This window comes from Balaenoptera borealis (genome assembly GCF_965194805.1).
Source record: "Balaenoptera borealis genome assembly, chromosome: 6".
Lineage (NCBI taxonomy): Eukaryota > Metazoa > Chordata > Mammalia > Artiodactyla > Balaenopteridae > Balaenoptera > Balaenoptera borealis.
The window spans coordinates 135,691,468-135,708,229 of record NC_138863.1 but is presented as its reverse complement, the minus strand read 5'-3'; positions in this window follow the sequence as shown (position 1 = coordinate 135,708,229).

The window sequence follows — 16,762 nt, the reverse complement described above, 5'->3', positions numbered from 1 at the left end:
TTCTAACCAAGGTCCTGACACCGTCCCTAAGAAAGCCCTGTCGCTGTTCCTAAGTGAAGACCTGAGGCTGTCCGTAACTCAGTCCCTGAAGCTATGCCTAACTGAGGCCTTGACGCTGTGACTAACTCAGGCCCTGATCATGTCTGTAACTAAGACACTAATGCTGATGCAACAAAGGCCCTGATACTGCTCCTACATCATGCCCTGACAGTGTCCCCAGCTATGGGCCTGACGCTAGGCCTCACTCAGGCCCTGTTGCTCTCCCAGAGTCAGGCACTGACGCTGTCCCTACCTGAAGCCCTGACACGGGTCCTAAATAAGGCCCTGATACTGTAACTAAGCTCTTGACACTATCCCTAGGTCATTTCCTGACACGATCCCTAAACTTTACCCTAACCCTGTCCCTAGCAAATGTCCTGCCTCTTATGATAACTAAAGCCCTTAGGCTGTGACTACCTCAGGCCCTGAATTTAGTCCCAAGGCCGTGATACTGTCCCTAACTAAGGCCCTAACACTATTCCTAACTCAGGCCCTGACACTGTACCTAGCAGAGGCCCAGATGCTAGTACTAACTAAGGCCTTGACACTGTCCCTAACTAAGGCCCTGCTGCCATCAATATCTAATGTCCTGACACTATCCTGAGGTAATTTCCGGACCCATCTCTTACCAAGCTCTTGAAACTGTCCCTAAGTAAGCCCTGACGCTCTCCCTAATGGTGGCCTTAAGGCTGTCCCAAACAGAGGCCCTGAGAATGTCTTTAACAAAGCCCCTGAGGCTGATCCTACCAAGGCCCTTATGCTGCTCCTAAGTCATGCCCTAATACTATCCCTAGCTAAGGCTCTGACACTAGGCCTCACTCAAGCCCTGTCGCTCTCCCTAAGTCAGGCTCTGATGCTATCCCTACCTGAAGCCCTGACACTGGTCCTAAATTAGGCCCTGATGCCCTAAGTAACTAAGGTCTTGACACTATCCCTAGGTCATGCCCTGACACAATCCCTAGACCTTAACCTAACCTTGTCTTTAACTAATGTTGAGCTTCTTATGCTAAATAAATCCCTGATGCTGTTCCTAACTAAGGCCCTAAAATTAGTCCCGAGGCCGTGACCCTGGCCCTAACTGAGGCCTGGAGACTCGTCCTAACTCAGGCCCTGACACTGTCCCTAACTAAGGCCCTGACACTACACCTAACTCAGTCCCTGACACTGTACCTAACAAAGGCTCTGATGCTAGTCCTAAGTCAGGCTGTGACACTGTCTCTAAGGCCCTGCTGCAGTCAATATCTAAAGTCCTGACATTATCCCGAGCTAATATCCTGACCCATGTCTTACCAAGGTCCTGAAACTGTCCCAAAGGAAGCCCTGACGCTGTCCCTAAGTGAGGCCCTGAGGCGGTCCCTAACAGAGGCCCTGAGAATGTCTTTAACGAAGACCCTAATGCTGATCCTACAGAGGCCCTTATACGGCTCCTAAGTCATGCCCTGACACTGCCCCTAACTCAGGCCCTAAAGATAGGCTTCACTTAGGCCCTGTTGCCGTACCTTAGTTAGGCTCTGACGCTGTCCGTACGTGAAGCCCTGGCACTGGTCCTGATGAAGGCCCTGACGCTGGTCCTAACTAAGGCCCTGATGCTCTCAATAACTAAGGTCTTCACCCTATCCCTAGCTCACATCCTGACACTACCACTGGCCTGGAACCTGACTCTGTCCCGAGCTAACGTCCTGCCCCTTATCCTCACCGAAGCCGTAATGCTCTCCCTAACTAAGGCCCAGACTAGTCCTAATTAAGGCCCTGACACTGTCCTTAACTAAGGCCCGGAATCTATCTCTAATATAGGCCTTGCTGCCGGTAATAACTAAAATCCGGACACTATCCTGAGCTAATATCCTGACCCATTTCTAACCAAGGTCCTGACACCGTCCCTAAGAAAGCCCTGTCGCTGTTCCTAAGTGAAGACCTGAGGCTGTCCGTAACTCAGTCCCTGAAGCTATGCCTAACTGAGGCCTTGACGCTGTGACTAACTCAGGCCCTGATCATGTCTGTAACTAAGACACTAATGCTGATGCAACAAAGGCCCTGATGCTGCTCCTACATCATGCCCTGACAGTGTCCCCAGCTATGGGCCTGACGCTAAGCCTCACTCAGGCCCTGTTGCTCTCCCAGAGTCAGGCACTGATGCTGTCCGTACCTGAAGCCCTGACACGGGTCCTAAATAAGGCCCTGATACTGTAACTAAGCTCTTGACACTATCCCTAGGTCATTTCCTGACACGATCCCTAAACTTTACCCTAACCCTGTCCCTAGCAAATGTCCTGCCTCTTATGCTAACTAAAGCCCTTAGGCTGTGACTACCTCAGGCCCTGAATTTAGTCCCAAGGCCGTGATACTGTCCCTAACTAAGGCCCTAACACTATTCCTAACTCAGGCCCTGACACTGTACCTAACAGAGGCCCAGATGCTAGTACTAACTAAGGCCTTGACACTGTCCCTAACTAAGGCCCTGCTGCCATCAATATCTAATGTCCTGACACTATCCTGAGGTAATTTCCGGACCCATCTCTTACCAAGCTCCTGAAACTGTCCCTAAGTAAGCCCTGACGCTGTCCCTAAGGGAGGCCCTAAGGCTGTCCCTAACAGAGGCCCTGAGAATGTCTTTAACAAAGCCCCTGAGGCTGATCCTACCAAGGCCCTTATGCTGCTCCTAAGTCATGCCCTGATACTATCCCTAGCTAAGGCTCTGACACTAGGCCTCACTCAAGCCCTGTCACTCTCCCTAAGTCAGGCTCTGACGCTATCCCTACCTGAAGCCCTGACACTGGTCCTAAATTAGGCCCTGATGCCCTAAGTAACTAAGGTCTTGACACTATCCCTAGGTCATGCCCTGACACAATCCCTAGACCTTAACCTAACCTTGTCTTTAACTAATGTTGAGCTTCTTATGCTAAAAAAATCCCTGATGCTGTTCCTAACTAAGGCCCTAAAATTAGTCCCGAGGCCGTGACCCTGGCCCTAACTGAGGCCTGGAGGCTAGTCCTAACTCAGGCCCTGACACTGTACCTAACAAAGGCTCTGATGCTAGTCCTAAGTCAGGCTGAGACACTGTCTCTAAGGCCCTGCTGCAGTCAATATCTAAAGTCCTGACATTATCCCGAGCTAATATCCTGACCCATGTCTTACCAAGGTCCTGAAACTGTCCCAAAGGAAGCCCTGACGCTGTCCCTAAGTGAGGCCCTGAGGCGGTCCCTAACAGAGGCCCTGAGAATGTCTTTAACGAAGACCCTAATGCTGATCCTACAGAGGCCCTTATACGGCTCCTAAGTCATGCCCTGACACTGTCCCTAACTCAGGCCCTAAAGATAGGCCTCACTTAGGCCCCGTTGCCGTACCTTAGTTAGGCTCTGACGCTGTCCGTAAGTGAAGCCCTGACACTGGTCCTGATGAAGGCCCTGACGCTGGTCCTAACTAAGGCCCTGATGCTCTCAATAACTAAGGTCTTCACCCTATCCCTAGCTCACATCCTGACACTACCACTGGCCTGGAACCTGACTCTGTCCCGAGCTAACGTCCTGCCTCTTATCCTCACCGAAGCCGTAATGCTCTCCCTAACTAAGGCCCAGACTAGTCCTAATTAAGGCCCTGACAGTGTCCCTAAGTAAGGCCTAGAATCTATCTCTAATATAGGCCCTGCTGCCGGCAATAACTAAAATCCGGACACTATCCTGAGCTAATATCCTGACCCATTTCTAACCAAGGTCCTGACGCCGTCCCTAAGAAAGCCCTGTCGCTGTTCCTAAGTGAAGACCTGAGGCTGTCCGTAACTCAGTCCCTGAAGCTATGCCTAACTGAGGCCTTGACGCTGTGACTAACTCAGGCCCTGATCATGTCTGTAACTAAGACACTAATGCTGATGCAACAAAGGCCCTGATGCTGCTCCTACATCATGCCCTGACAGTGTCCTCAGCTATGGGCCTGACGCTAGGCCTCACTCAGGCCCTGTTGCTCTCCCAGAGTCAGGCACTGACGCTGTCCCTACCTGAAGCCCTGACACGGGTCCTAAATAAGGCCCTGATACTGTAACTAAGCTCTTGACACTATCCCTAGGTCATTTCCTGACACGATCCCTAAACTTTACCCTAACCCTGTCCCTAGCAAATGTCCTGCCTCTTATGCTAACTAAAGCCCTTAGGCTGTGACTACCTCAGGCCCTGAATTTAGTCCCAAGGCCGTGATACTGTCCCTAACTAAGGCCCTAACACTATTCCTAACTCAGGCCCTGACACTGTACCTAACAGAGGCCCAGATGCTAGTACTAACTAAGGTCTTGACACTGTCCCTAACTAGGGCCCTGCTGCCGTCAATATCTAATGTCCTGACACTTCCCTGAGGTAATTTCCGGACCCATCTCTTACCAAGCTCCTGAAACTGTCCCTAAGTAAGCCCTGACGCTGTCCCTAAGGGAGGCCCTAAGGCTGTCCCTAACAGAGGCCCTGAGAATGTCTTTAACAAAGCCCCTGAGGCTGATCCTACCAAGGCCCTTGTGCTGCTCCTAAGTCATGCCCTGATACTATCCCTAGCTAAGGCTCTGATACTAGGCCTCACTCAAGCCCTGTCGCTCTCCCTAAGTCAGGCTCTGACGCTATCCCTACCTGAAGCCCTGACACTGGTCCTAAATTAGGCCCTGATGCCCTAAGTAACTAAGGTCTTGACACTATCCCTAGGTCATGCCCTGACACAATCCCTAGACCTTAACCTAACCTTGTCTTTAACTAATGTTGAGCTTCTTATGCTAAATAAATCCCTGATGCTGTTCCTAAGTAAGGCCCTAAAATTAGACCCGAGGCCGTGACCCTGGCCCTAACTGAGGCCTGGAGGCTCGTCCTAACTCAGGCCCTGACACTGTCCCTAACTAAGGCCCTGACACTACACCTAACTCAGTCCCTGACACTGTACCTAACAAAGGCTCTGATGCTAGTCCTAAGTCGGGCTGAGACACTGTCTCTAAGGCCCTGCTGCAGTCAATATCTAAAGTCCTGACATTATCCCGAGCTAATATCCTGACCCATGTCTTACCAAGGTCCTGAAACTGTCCCAAAGTAAGCCCTGACGCTGTCCCTAAGTGAGGCCCTGAGGCGGTCCCTAACAGAGGCCCTGAGAATGTCTTTAACGAAGACCCTAATGCTGATCCTACAGAGGCCCTTATACTGCTCCTAAGTCATGCCCTGACACTGTCCCTAACTCAGGCCCTAAAGATAGGCCTCACTTAGGCCCTGTTGCCGTAACGTAGTTAGGCTCTGACGCTGTCCGTACGTGAAGCCCTGACACTGGTCCTGATGAAGGCCCTGACGCTGGTCCTAACTAAGGCCCTGATGCTCTCAGTAACTAAGGTCTTCACCCTATCCCTAGCTCACATCCTGACACTACCACTGGCCTGGAACCTGACTCTGTCCCGAGCTAACGTCCTGCCCCTTATCCTCACCGAAGCCGTAATGCTCTCCCTAACTAAGGCCCAGACTAGTCCTAATTAAGGCCCTGACACTGTCCCTAACTAAGGCCCGGAATCTATCTCTAAGATAGGCCCTGCTGCCGGCAATAACTAAAATCCGGACACTATCCTGAGCTAATATCCTGACCCATTTCTAACCAAGGTCCTGACACCGTCCCTAAGAAAGCCCTGTCGCTGTTCCTAAGTGAAGACCTGAGGCTGTCCGTAACTCAGTCCCTGAAGCTATGCCTAACTGAGGCCTTGACGCTGTGACTAACTCAGGCCCTGATCATGTCTGTAACTAAGACACTAATGCTGATGCAACAAAGGCCCTGATGCTGCTCCTACATCATGCCCTGACAGTGTCCCCAGCTATGGGCCTGACGCTAAGCCTCACTCAGGCCCTGTTGCTCTCCCAGAGTCAGGCACTGACGCTGTCCCTACCTGAAGCCCTGACACGGGTCCTAAATAAGGCCCTGATACTGTAACTAAGCTCTTGACGCTATCCCTAGGTCATTTCCTGACACGATCCCTAAACTTTACCCTAACCCTGTCCCTAGCAAATGTCCTGCCTCTTATGCTAACGAAAGCCCTTAGGCTGTGACTACCTCAGGCCCTGAATTTAGTCCCAAGGCCGTGATACTGTCCCTAACTAAGGCCCTAACACTATTCCTAACTCAGGCCCTGACACTGTACCTAACAGAGGCCCAGATGCTAGTACTAACTAAGGCCTTGACACTGTCCCTACCTAAGGCCCTGCTGCCATCAATATCTAGTGTCCTGACACTATCCTGAGGTAATTTCCGGACCCATCTCTTACCAAGCTCCTGAAACTGTCCCTAAGTAAGCCCTGACGCTGTCCCTAAGGGAGGCCCTAAGGCTGTCCCTAACAGAGGCCCTGAGAATGTCTTTAACAAAGCCCCTGAGGCTGATCCTACCAAGGCCCTTATGCTGCTCCTAAGTCATGCCCTGATACTATCCCTAGCTAAGGCTCTGACACTAGGCCTCACTCAAGCCCTGTCGCTCTCCCTAAGTCAGGCTCTGACGCTATCCCTACCTGAAGCCCTGACACTGGTCCTAAATTAGGCCCTGATGCCCTAAGTAACTAAGGTCTTGACACTATCCCTAGGTCATGCCCTGACACAATCCCTAGACCTTAACCTAACCTTGTCTTTAACTAATGTTGAGCTTCTTATGCTAAAAAAATCCCTGATGCTGTTCCTAAGTAAGGCCCTAAAATTAGACCCGAGGCCGTGACCCTGGCCCTAACTGAGGCCTGGAGGCTCGTCCTAACTCAGGCCCTGACACGGTACCTAACAAAGGCTCTGATGCTAGTCCTAAGTCAGGCTGAGACATTGTCTCTAAGGCCCTGCTGCAGTCAATATCTAAAGTCCTGACATTATCCCGAGCTAATATCCTGACCCATGTCTTACCAAGGTCCTGAAACCGTCCCAAAGGAAGCCCTGACGCTGTTCCTAAGTGAAGACCTGAGGCTGTCCGTAACTCAGTCCCTGAAGCTATGCCTAACTGAGGCCTTGATGCTGTGACTAACACAGGCCCTGATCATGTCTGTAACTAAGACACTAATGCTGATGAAACAAAGGCCCTGATACTGCTCCTACATCATGCCCTGACAGTGTCCCCAGCTATGGGCCTGACGCTAGGCCTCACTCAGGCCCTGTTGCTCTCCCAGAGTCAGGCACTGACGCTGTCCCTACCTGAAGCCCTGACACGGGTCCTAAATAAGGCCCTGATACTGTAACTAAGCTCTTGACACTATCCCTAGGTCATTTCCTGACACGATCCCTAAACTTTACCCTAACCCTGTCCCTAGCAAATGTCCTGCCTCTTATGCTAACTAAAGCCCTTAGGCTGTGACTACCTCAGGCCCTGAATTTAGTCCCAAGGCCGTGATACTGTCCCTAACTAAGGCCCTAACACTATTCCTAACTCAGGCCCTGACACTGTACCTAACAGAGGCCCAGATGCTAGTACTAACTAAGGCCTTGACACTGTCCCTAACTAAGGCCCTGCTGCCATCAATATCTAATGTCCTGACACTATCCTGAGGTAATTTCCGGACCCATCTCTTACCAAGCTCTTGAAACTGTCCCTAAGTAAGCCCTGACGCTCTCCCTAATGGTGGCCTTAAGGCTGTCCCAAACAGAGGCCCTGATAATGTCTTTAACAAAGCCCCTGAGGCTGATCCTACCAAGGCCCTTATGCTGCTCCTAAGTCATGCCCTGATACTATCCCTAGCTAAGGCTCTGACACTAGGCCTCACTCAAGCCCTGTCGCTCTCCCTAAGTCAGGCTCTGACGCTATCCCTACCTGAAGCCCTGACACTGGTCCTAAATTAGGCCCTGATGCCCTAAGTAACTAAGGTCTTGACACTATCCCTAGGTCATGCCCTGACACAATCCCTAGACCTTAACCTAACCTTCTCTTTAACTAATGCTGAGCTTCTTATGCTAAATAAATCCCTGATGCTGTTCCTAACTAAGGCCCTAAAATTAGTCCCGAGGCCGTGACCCTGGCCCTAACTGAGGCCTGGAGGCTCGTCCTAACTCAGGCCCTGACACTGTCCCTAACTAAGGCCCTGACACTACACCTAACTCAGTCCCTGACACTGTACCTAACAAAGGCTCTGATGCTAGTCCTAAGTCAGGCTGAGACACTGTCTCTAAGGCCCTGCTGCAGTCAATATCTAAAGTCCTGACATTATCCTGAGCTAATATCCTGACCCATGTCTTACCAAGGTCCTGAAACTGTCCCAAAGTAAGCCCTGACGCTGTCCCTAAGTGAGGCCCTGAGGCGGTCCCTAACAGAGGCCCTGAGAATGTCTTTAACGAAGACCCTAATGCTGATCCTACAGAGGCCCTTATACTGCTCCTAAGTCATGCCCTGACACTGCCCCTAACTCAGGCCCTAAAGATAGGCCTCACTTAGGCCCTGTTGCCGTAACTTAGTAAGGCTCTGACGCTGTCCGTACGTGAAGCCCTGACACTGGTCCTGATGAAGGCCCTGACGCTGGTCCTAACTAAGGCCCTGATGCTCTCAATAACTAAGGTCTTCACCCTATCCCTAGCTCACATCCTGACACTACCACTGGCCTGGAACCTGACTCTGTCCCGAGCTAACGTCCTGCCCCTTATCCTCACCGAAGCCGTAATGCTCTCCCTAACTAAGGCCCAGACTAGTCCTAATTAAGGCCCTGACACTGTCCCTAACTAAGGCCCGGAATCTATCTCTAATAAAGGCCCTGCTGCCGGCAATAACTAAAATCCGGACACTATCCTGAGCTAATATCCTGACCCATTTCTAACCAAGGTCCTGACACCGTCCCTAAGAAAGCCCTGTCGCTGTTCCTAAGTGAAGACCTGAGGCTGTCCGTAACTCAGTCCCTGAAGCTATGCCTAACTGAGGCCTTGACGCTGTGACTAACTCAGGCCCTGATCATGTCTGTAACTAAGACACTAATGCTGATGCAACAAAGGCCCTGATGCTGCTCCTACATCATGCCCTGACAGTGTCCCCAGCTATGGGCCTGAAGCTAGGCCTCACGCAGGCCCTGTTGCTCTCCCAGAGTCAGGCACTGATGCTGTCCTTACCTGAAGCCCTGACACGGGTCCTAAATAAGGCCCTGATACTGTAACTAAGCTCTTGACACTATCCCTAGGTCATTTCCTGACACGATCCCTAAACTTTACCCTAACCCTGTCCCTAGCAAATGTCCTGCCTCTTATGCTAACTAAAGCCCTTATGCTGTGACTACCTCAGGCCCTGAATTTAGTCCCAAGGCTGTGATACTGTCCCTAACTAAGGCCCTAACACTATTCCTAACTCAGGCCCTGACACTGTACCTAACAGAGGCCCAGATGCTAGTACTAACTAAGGCCTTGACACTGTCCCTAACTAAGGCCCTGCTGCCGTCAATATCTAATGTCCTGACACTATCCTGAGGTAATTTCCGGACCCATCTCTTACCAAGCTCCTGAAACTGTCCCTAAGTAAGCCCTGACGCTGTCCCTAAGGGAGGCCCTAAGGCTGTCCCTAACAAAGGCCCTGAGAATGTCTTTAACAAAGCCCCTGAGGCTGATCCTACCAAGGCCCTTATGCTGCTCCTAAGTCATGCCCTGATACTATCCCTAGCTAAGGCTCTGACACTAGGCCTCACTCAAGCCCTGTCGCTCTCCCTAAGTCAGGCTTTGACACGATCCCTACCTGAAGCCCTGACACTGGTCCTAAATTAGACCCTGATGCACTAAGTAACTAAGGTCTTGACACTATCCCTAGGTCATGCCCTGACACAATCCCTAGACCTTAACCTAACCTTGTCTTTAACTAATGTTGAGCTTCTTATGCTAAATAAATCCCTGATGCTGTTCCTAACTAAGTCCCTAAAATTAGTCCCGAGGCCGTGACCCTGGCCCTAACTGAGGCCTGGAGGCTCGTCCTAACTCAGGCCCTGACACTGTCCCTAACTAAGGCCCTGACACTACACCTAACTCAGTCCCTGACACTGTACCTAACAAAGGCTCTGATGCTAGTCCTAAGACGGGCTGAGACACTGTCTCTAAGGCCCTGCTGCAGTCAATATCTAAAGTCCTGACATTATCCCGAGCTAATATCCTGACCCATGTCTTACCAAGGTCCTGAAACTGTCCCAAAGTAAGCCCTGACGCTGTCCCTAAGTGAGGCCCTGAGGCGGTCCCTAACAGAGGCCCTGAGAATGTCTTTAACGAAGACCCTAATGCTGATCCTACAGAGGCCCTTATACTGCTCCTAAGTCATGCCCTGACACTGTCCCTAACTCAGGCCCTAAAGATAGGCCTCACTTAGGCCCTGTTGCCGTAACGTAGTTAGGCTCTGACGCTTTCCGTACGTGAAGCCCTGACACTGGTCCTGATGAAGGCCCTGACGCTGGTCCTAACTAAGGCCCTGATGCTCTCAGTAACTAAGGTCTTCACCCTATCCCTAGCTCACATCCTGACACTACCACTGGCCTGGAACCTGACTCTGTCCCGAGCTAACGTCCTGCCCCTTATCCTCACCGAAGCCGTAATGCTCTCCCGAACTAAGGCCCAGACTAGTCCTAATTAAGGCCCTGACACTGTCCCTAACTAAGGCCCGGAATCTATCTCTAAGATAGGCCCTGCTGCCGGCAATAACTAAAATCCGGACACTATCCTGAGCTAATATCCTGACCCATTTCTAACCAAGGTCCTGACACCGTCCCTAAGAAAGCCCTGTCGCTGTTCCTAAGTGAAGACCTGAGGCTGTCCGTAACTCAGTCCCTGAAGCTATGCCTAACTGAGGCCTTGACGCTGTGACTAACTCAGGCCCTGATCATGTCTGTAATTAAGACACTAATGCTGATGCAACAAAGGCCCTGATGCTGCTCCTACATCATGCCCTGACAGTGTCCCCAGCTATGGGCCTGACGCTAAGCCTCACTCAGGCCCTGTTGCTCTCCCAGAGTCAGGCACTGATGCTGTCCCTACCTGAAGCCCTGACACGGGTCCTAAATAAGGCCCTGATACTGTAACTAAGCTCTTGACGCTATCCCTAGGTCATTTCCTGACACGATCCCTAAACTTTACCCTAACCCTGTCCCTAGCAAATGTCCTGCCTCTTATGCTAACTAAAGCCCTTATGCTGTGACTACCTCAGGCCCTGAATTTAGTCCCAAGGCCGTGATACTGTCCCTAACTAAGGCCCTAACACTATTCCTAACTCAGGCCCTGACACTGTACCTAACAGAGGCCCAGATGCTAGTACTAACTAAGGCCTTGACACTGTCCCTACCTAAGGCCCTGCTGCCATCAATATCTAATGTCCTGACACTATCCTGAGGTAATTTCCGGACCCATCTCTTACCAAGCTCCTGAAACTGTCCCTAAGTAAGCCCTGACGCTGTCCCTAAGGGAGGCCCTAAGGCTGTCCCTAACAGAGGCCCTGAGAATGTCTTTAACAAAGCCCCTGAGGCTGATCCTACCAAGGCCCTTATGCTGCTCCTAAGTCATGCCCTGATACTATCCCTAGCTAAGGCTCTGACACTAGGCCTCACTCAAGCCCTGTCGCTCTCCCTAAGTCAGGCTCTGACGCTATCCCTACCTGAAGCCCTGACACTGGTCCTAAATTAGGCCCTGATGCCCTAAGTAACTAAGGTCTTGACACTATCCCTAGGTCATGCCCTGACACAATCCCTAGACCTTAACCTAACCTTGTCTTTAACTAATGTTGAGCTTCTTATGCTAAATAAATCCCTGATGCTGTTGCTAACTAAGGCCCTAAAATTAGTCCCGAGGCCGTGACCCTGGCCCTAACTGAGGCCTGGAGGCTCGTCCTAACTCAGGCCCTGACACTGTACCTAACAAAGGCTCTGATGCTAGTCCTAAGTCAGGCTGAGACACTGTCTCTAAGGCCCTGCTGCAGTCAATATCTAAAGTCCTGACATTATCCCGAGCTAATATCCTGACCCATGTCTTACCAAGGTCCTGAAACTGTCCCAAAGGAAGCCCTGACCCTGTCCCTAAGTGAGGCCCTGAGGCGGTCCCTAACAGAGGCCCTGAGAATGTCTTTAACGAAGACCCTAATGCTGATCCTACAGAGGCCCTTATACGGCTCCTAAGTCATGCCCTGACACTGTCCCTAATTCAGGCCCTAAAGATAGGCCTCACTTAGGCCCCGTTGCAGTACCTTAGTTAGGCTCTGACGCTGTCCGTAAGTGAAGCCCTGACACTGGTCCTGATGAAGGCCCTGACGCTGGTCCTAACTAAGGCCCTGATGCTCTCAATAACTAAGGTCTTCACCCTATCCCTAGCTCACATCCTGACACTACCACTGGCCTGGAACCTGACTCTGTCCCGAGCTAACGTCCTGCCCCTTATCCTCACCGAAGCCGTAATGCTCTCCCTAACTAAGGCCCAGACTAGTCCTAATTAAGGCCCTGACACTGTCCCTAACTAAGGCCCGGAATCTATCTCTAAGATAGGCCCTGCTGCCGGCAATAACTAAAATCCGGACACTATCCTGAGCTAATATCCTGACCCATTTCTAACCAAGGTCCTGACACCGTCCCTAAGAAAGCCCTGTCGCTGTTCCTAAGTGAAGACCTGAGGCTGTCCGTAACTCAGTCCCTGAAGCTATGCCTAACTGAGGCCTTGACGCTGTGACTAACTCAGGCCCTGATCATGTCTGTAACTAAGACACTAATGCTGATGCAACAAAGGCCCTGATACTGCTCCTACATCATGCCCTGACAGTGTCCCCAGCTATGGGCCTGACGCTAGGCCTCACTCAGGCCCTGTTGCTCTCCCAGAGTCAGGCACTGACGCTGTCCCTACCTGAAGCCCTGACACGGGTCCTAAATAAGGCCCTGATACTGTAACTAAGCTCTTGACACTATCCCTAGGTCATTTCCTGACACGATCCCTAAACTTTACCCTAACCCTGTCCCTAGCAAATGTCCTGCCTCTTATGATAACTAAAGCCCTTAGGCTGTGACTACCTCAGGCCCTGAATTTAGTCCCAAGGCCGTGATACTGTCCCTAACTAAGGCCCTAACACTATTCCTAACTCAGGCCCTGACACTGTACCTAACAGAGGCCCAGATGCTAGTACTAACTAAGGCCTTGACACTGTCCCTAACTAAGGCCCTGCTGCCATCAATATCTAATGTCCTGACACTATCCTGAGGTAATTTCCGGACCCATCTCTTACCAAGCTCTTGAAACTGTCCCTAAGTAAGCCCTGACGCTCTCCCTAATGGTGGCCTTAAGGCTGTCCCAAACAGAGGCCCTGAGAATGTCTTTAACAAAGCCCCTGAGGCTGATCCTACCAAGGCCCTTATGCTGCTCCTAAGTCATGCCCTGATACTATCCCTAGCTAAGGCTCTGACACTAGGCCTCACTCAAGCCCTGTCGCTCTCCCTAAGTCAGGCTCTGATGCTATCCCTACCTGAAGCCCTGACACTGGTCCTAAATTAGGCCCTGATGCCCTAAGTAACTAAGGTCTTGACACTATCCCTAGGTCATGCCCTGACACAATCCCTAGACCTTAACCTAACCTTGTCTTTAACTAATGTTGAGCTTCTTATGCTAAATAAATCCCTGATGCTGTTCCTAACTAAGGCCCTAAAATTAGTCCCGAGGCCGTGACCCTGGCCCTAACTGAGGCCTGGAGACTCGTCCTAACTCAGGCCCTGACACTGTCCCTAACTAAGGCCCTGACACTACACCTAACTCAGTCCCTGACACTGTACCTAACAAAGGCTCTGATGCTAGTCCTAAGTCAGGCTGTGACACTGTCTCTAAGGCCCTGCTGCAGTCAATATCTAAAGTCCTGACATTATCCCGAGCTAATATCCTGACCCATGTCTTACCAAGGTCCTGAAACTGTCCCAAAGGAAGCCCTGACGCTGTCCCTAAGTGAGGCCCTGAGGCGGTCCCTAACAGAGGCCCTGAGAATGTCTTTAACGAAGACCCTAATGCTGATCCTACAGAGGCCCTTATACGGCTCCTAAGTCATGCCCTGACACTGCCCCTAACTCAGGCCCTAAAGATAGGCTTCACTTAGGCCCTGTTGCCGTACCTTAGTTAGGCTCTGACGCTGTCCGTACGTGAAGCCCTGGCACTGGTCCTGATGAAGGCCCTGACGCTGGTCCTAACTAAGGCCCTGATGCTCTCAATAACTAAGGTCTTCACCCTATCCCTAGCTCACATCCTGACACTACCACTGGCCTGGAACCTGACTCTGTCCCGAGCTAACGTCCTGCCCCTTATCCTCACCGAAGCCGTAATGCTCTCCCTAACTAAGGCCCAGACTAGTCCTAATTAAGGCCCTGACACTGTCCTTAACTAAGGCCCGGAATCTATCTCTAATATAGGCCTTGCTGCCGGTAATAACTAAAATCCGGACACTATCCTGAGCTAATATCCTGACCCATTTCTAACCAAGGTCCTGACACCGTCCCTAAGAAAGCCCTGTCGCTGTTCCTAAGTGAAGACCTGAGGCTGTCCGTAACTCAGTCCCTGAAGCTATGCCTAACTGAGGCCTTGACGCTGTGACTAACTCAGGCCCTGATCATGTCTGTAACTAAGACACTAATGCTGATGCAACAAAGGCCCTGATGCTGCTCCTACATCATGCCCTGACAGTGTCCCCAGCTATGGGCCTGACGCTAAGCCTCACTCAGGCCCTGTTGCTCTCCCAGAGTCAGGCACTGACGCTGTCCCTACCTGAAGCCCTGACACGGGTCCTAAATAAGGCCCTGATACTGTAACTAAGCTCTTGACACTATCCCTAGGTCATTTCCTGACACGATCCCTAAACTTTACCCTAACCCTGTCCCTAGCAAATGTCCTGCCTCTTATGCTAACTAAAGCCCTTAGGCTGTGACTACCTCAGGCCCTGAATTTAGTCCCAAGGCCGTGATACTGTCCCTAACTAAGGCCCTAACACTATTCCTAACTCAGGCCCTGACACTGTACCTAACAGAGGCCCAGATGCTAGTACTAACTAAGGCCTTGACACTGTCCCTAACTAAGGCCCTGCTGCCATCAATATCTAATGTCCTGACACTATCCTGAGGTAATTTCCGGACCCATCTCTTACCAAGCTCCTGAAACTGTCCCTAAGTAAGCCCTGACGCTGTCCCTAAGGGAGGCCCTAAGGCTGTCCCTAACAGAGGCCCTGAGAATGTCTTTAACAAAGCCCCTGAGGCTGATCCTACCAAGGCCCTTATGCTGCTCCTAAGTCATGCCCTGATACTATCCCTAGCTAAGGCTCTGACACTAGGCCTCACTCAAGCCCTGTCGCTCTCCCTAAGTCAGGCTCTGACGCTATCCCTACCTGAAGCCCTGACACTGGTCCTAAATTAGGCCCTGATGCCCTAAGTAACTAAGGTCTTGACACTATCCCTAGGTCATGCCCTGACACAATCCCTAGACCTTAACCTAACCTTGTCTTTAACTAATGTTGAGCTTCTTATGCTAAAAAAATCCCTGATGCTGTTCCTAACTAAGGCCCTAAAATTAGTCCCGAGGCCGTGACCCTGGCCCTAACTGAGGCCTGGAGGCTCGTCCTAACTCAGGCCCTGACACTGTACCTAACAAAGGCTCTGATGCTAGTCCTAAGTCAGGCTGAGACACTGTCTCTAAGGCCCTGCTGCAGTCAATATCTAAAGTCCTGACATTATCCCGAGCTAATATCCTGACCCATGTCTTACCAAGGTCCTGAAACCGTCCCAAAGGAAGCCCTGACGCTGTTCCTAAGTGAAGACCTGAGGCTGTCCGTAACTCAGTCCCTGAAGCTATGCCTAACTGAGGCCTTGACGCTGTGACTAACACAGGCCCTGATCATGTCTGTAACTAAGACACTAATGCTGATGCAACAAAGGCCCTGATACTGCTCCTACATCATGCCCTGACAGTGTCCCCAGCTATGGGCCTGACGCTAGGCCTCACTCAGGCCCTGTTGCTCTCCCAGAGTCAGGCACTGACGCTGTCCCTACCTGAAGCCCTGACACGGGTCCTAAATAAGGCCCTGATACTGTAACTAAGCTCTTGACACTATCCCTAGGTCATTTCCTGACACGATCCCTAAACTTTACCCTAACCCTGTCCCTAGCAAATGTCCTGCCTCTTATGATAACTAAAGCCCTTAGGCTGTGACTACCTCAGGCCCTGAATTTAGTCCCAAGGCCGTGATACTGTCCCTAACTAAGGCCCTAACACTATTCCTAACTCAGGCCCTGACACTGTACCTAACAGAGGCCCAGATGCTAGTACTAACTAAGGCCTTGACACTGTCCCTGACTAAGGCCCTGCTGCCATCAATATCTAATGTCCTGACACTATCCTGAGGTAATTTCTGGACCCATCTCTTACCAAGCTCTTGAAACTGTCCCTAAGTAAGCCCTGACGCTCTCCCTAATGGTGGCCTTAAGGCTGTCCCAAACAGAGGCCCTGATAATGTCTTTAACAAAGCCCCTGAGGCTGATCCTACCAAGGCCCTTATGCTGCTCCTAAGTCATGCCCTGATACTATCCCTAGCTAAGGCTCTGACACTAGGCCTCACTCAAGCCCTGTCGCTCTCCCTAAGTCAGGCTCTGACGCTATCCCTACCTGAAGCCCTGACACTGGTCCTAAATTAGACCCTGATGCACTAAGTAACTAAGGTCTTGACACTATCCCTAGGTCATGCCCTGACACAATCCCTAGACCTTAACCTAACCTTGTCTTTAACTAATGTTGAGCTTCTTATGCTAAATAAATCCCT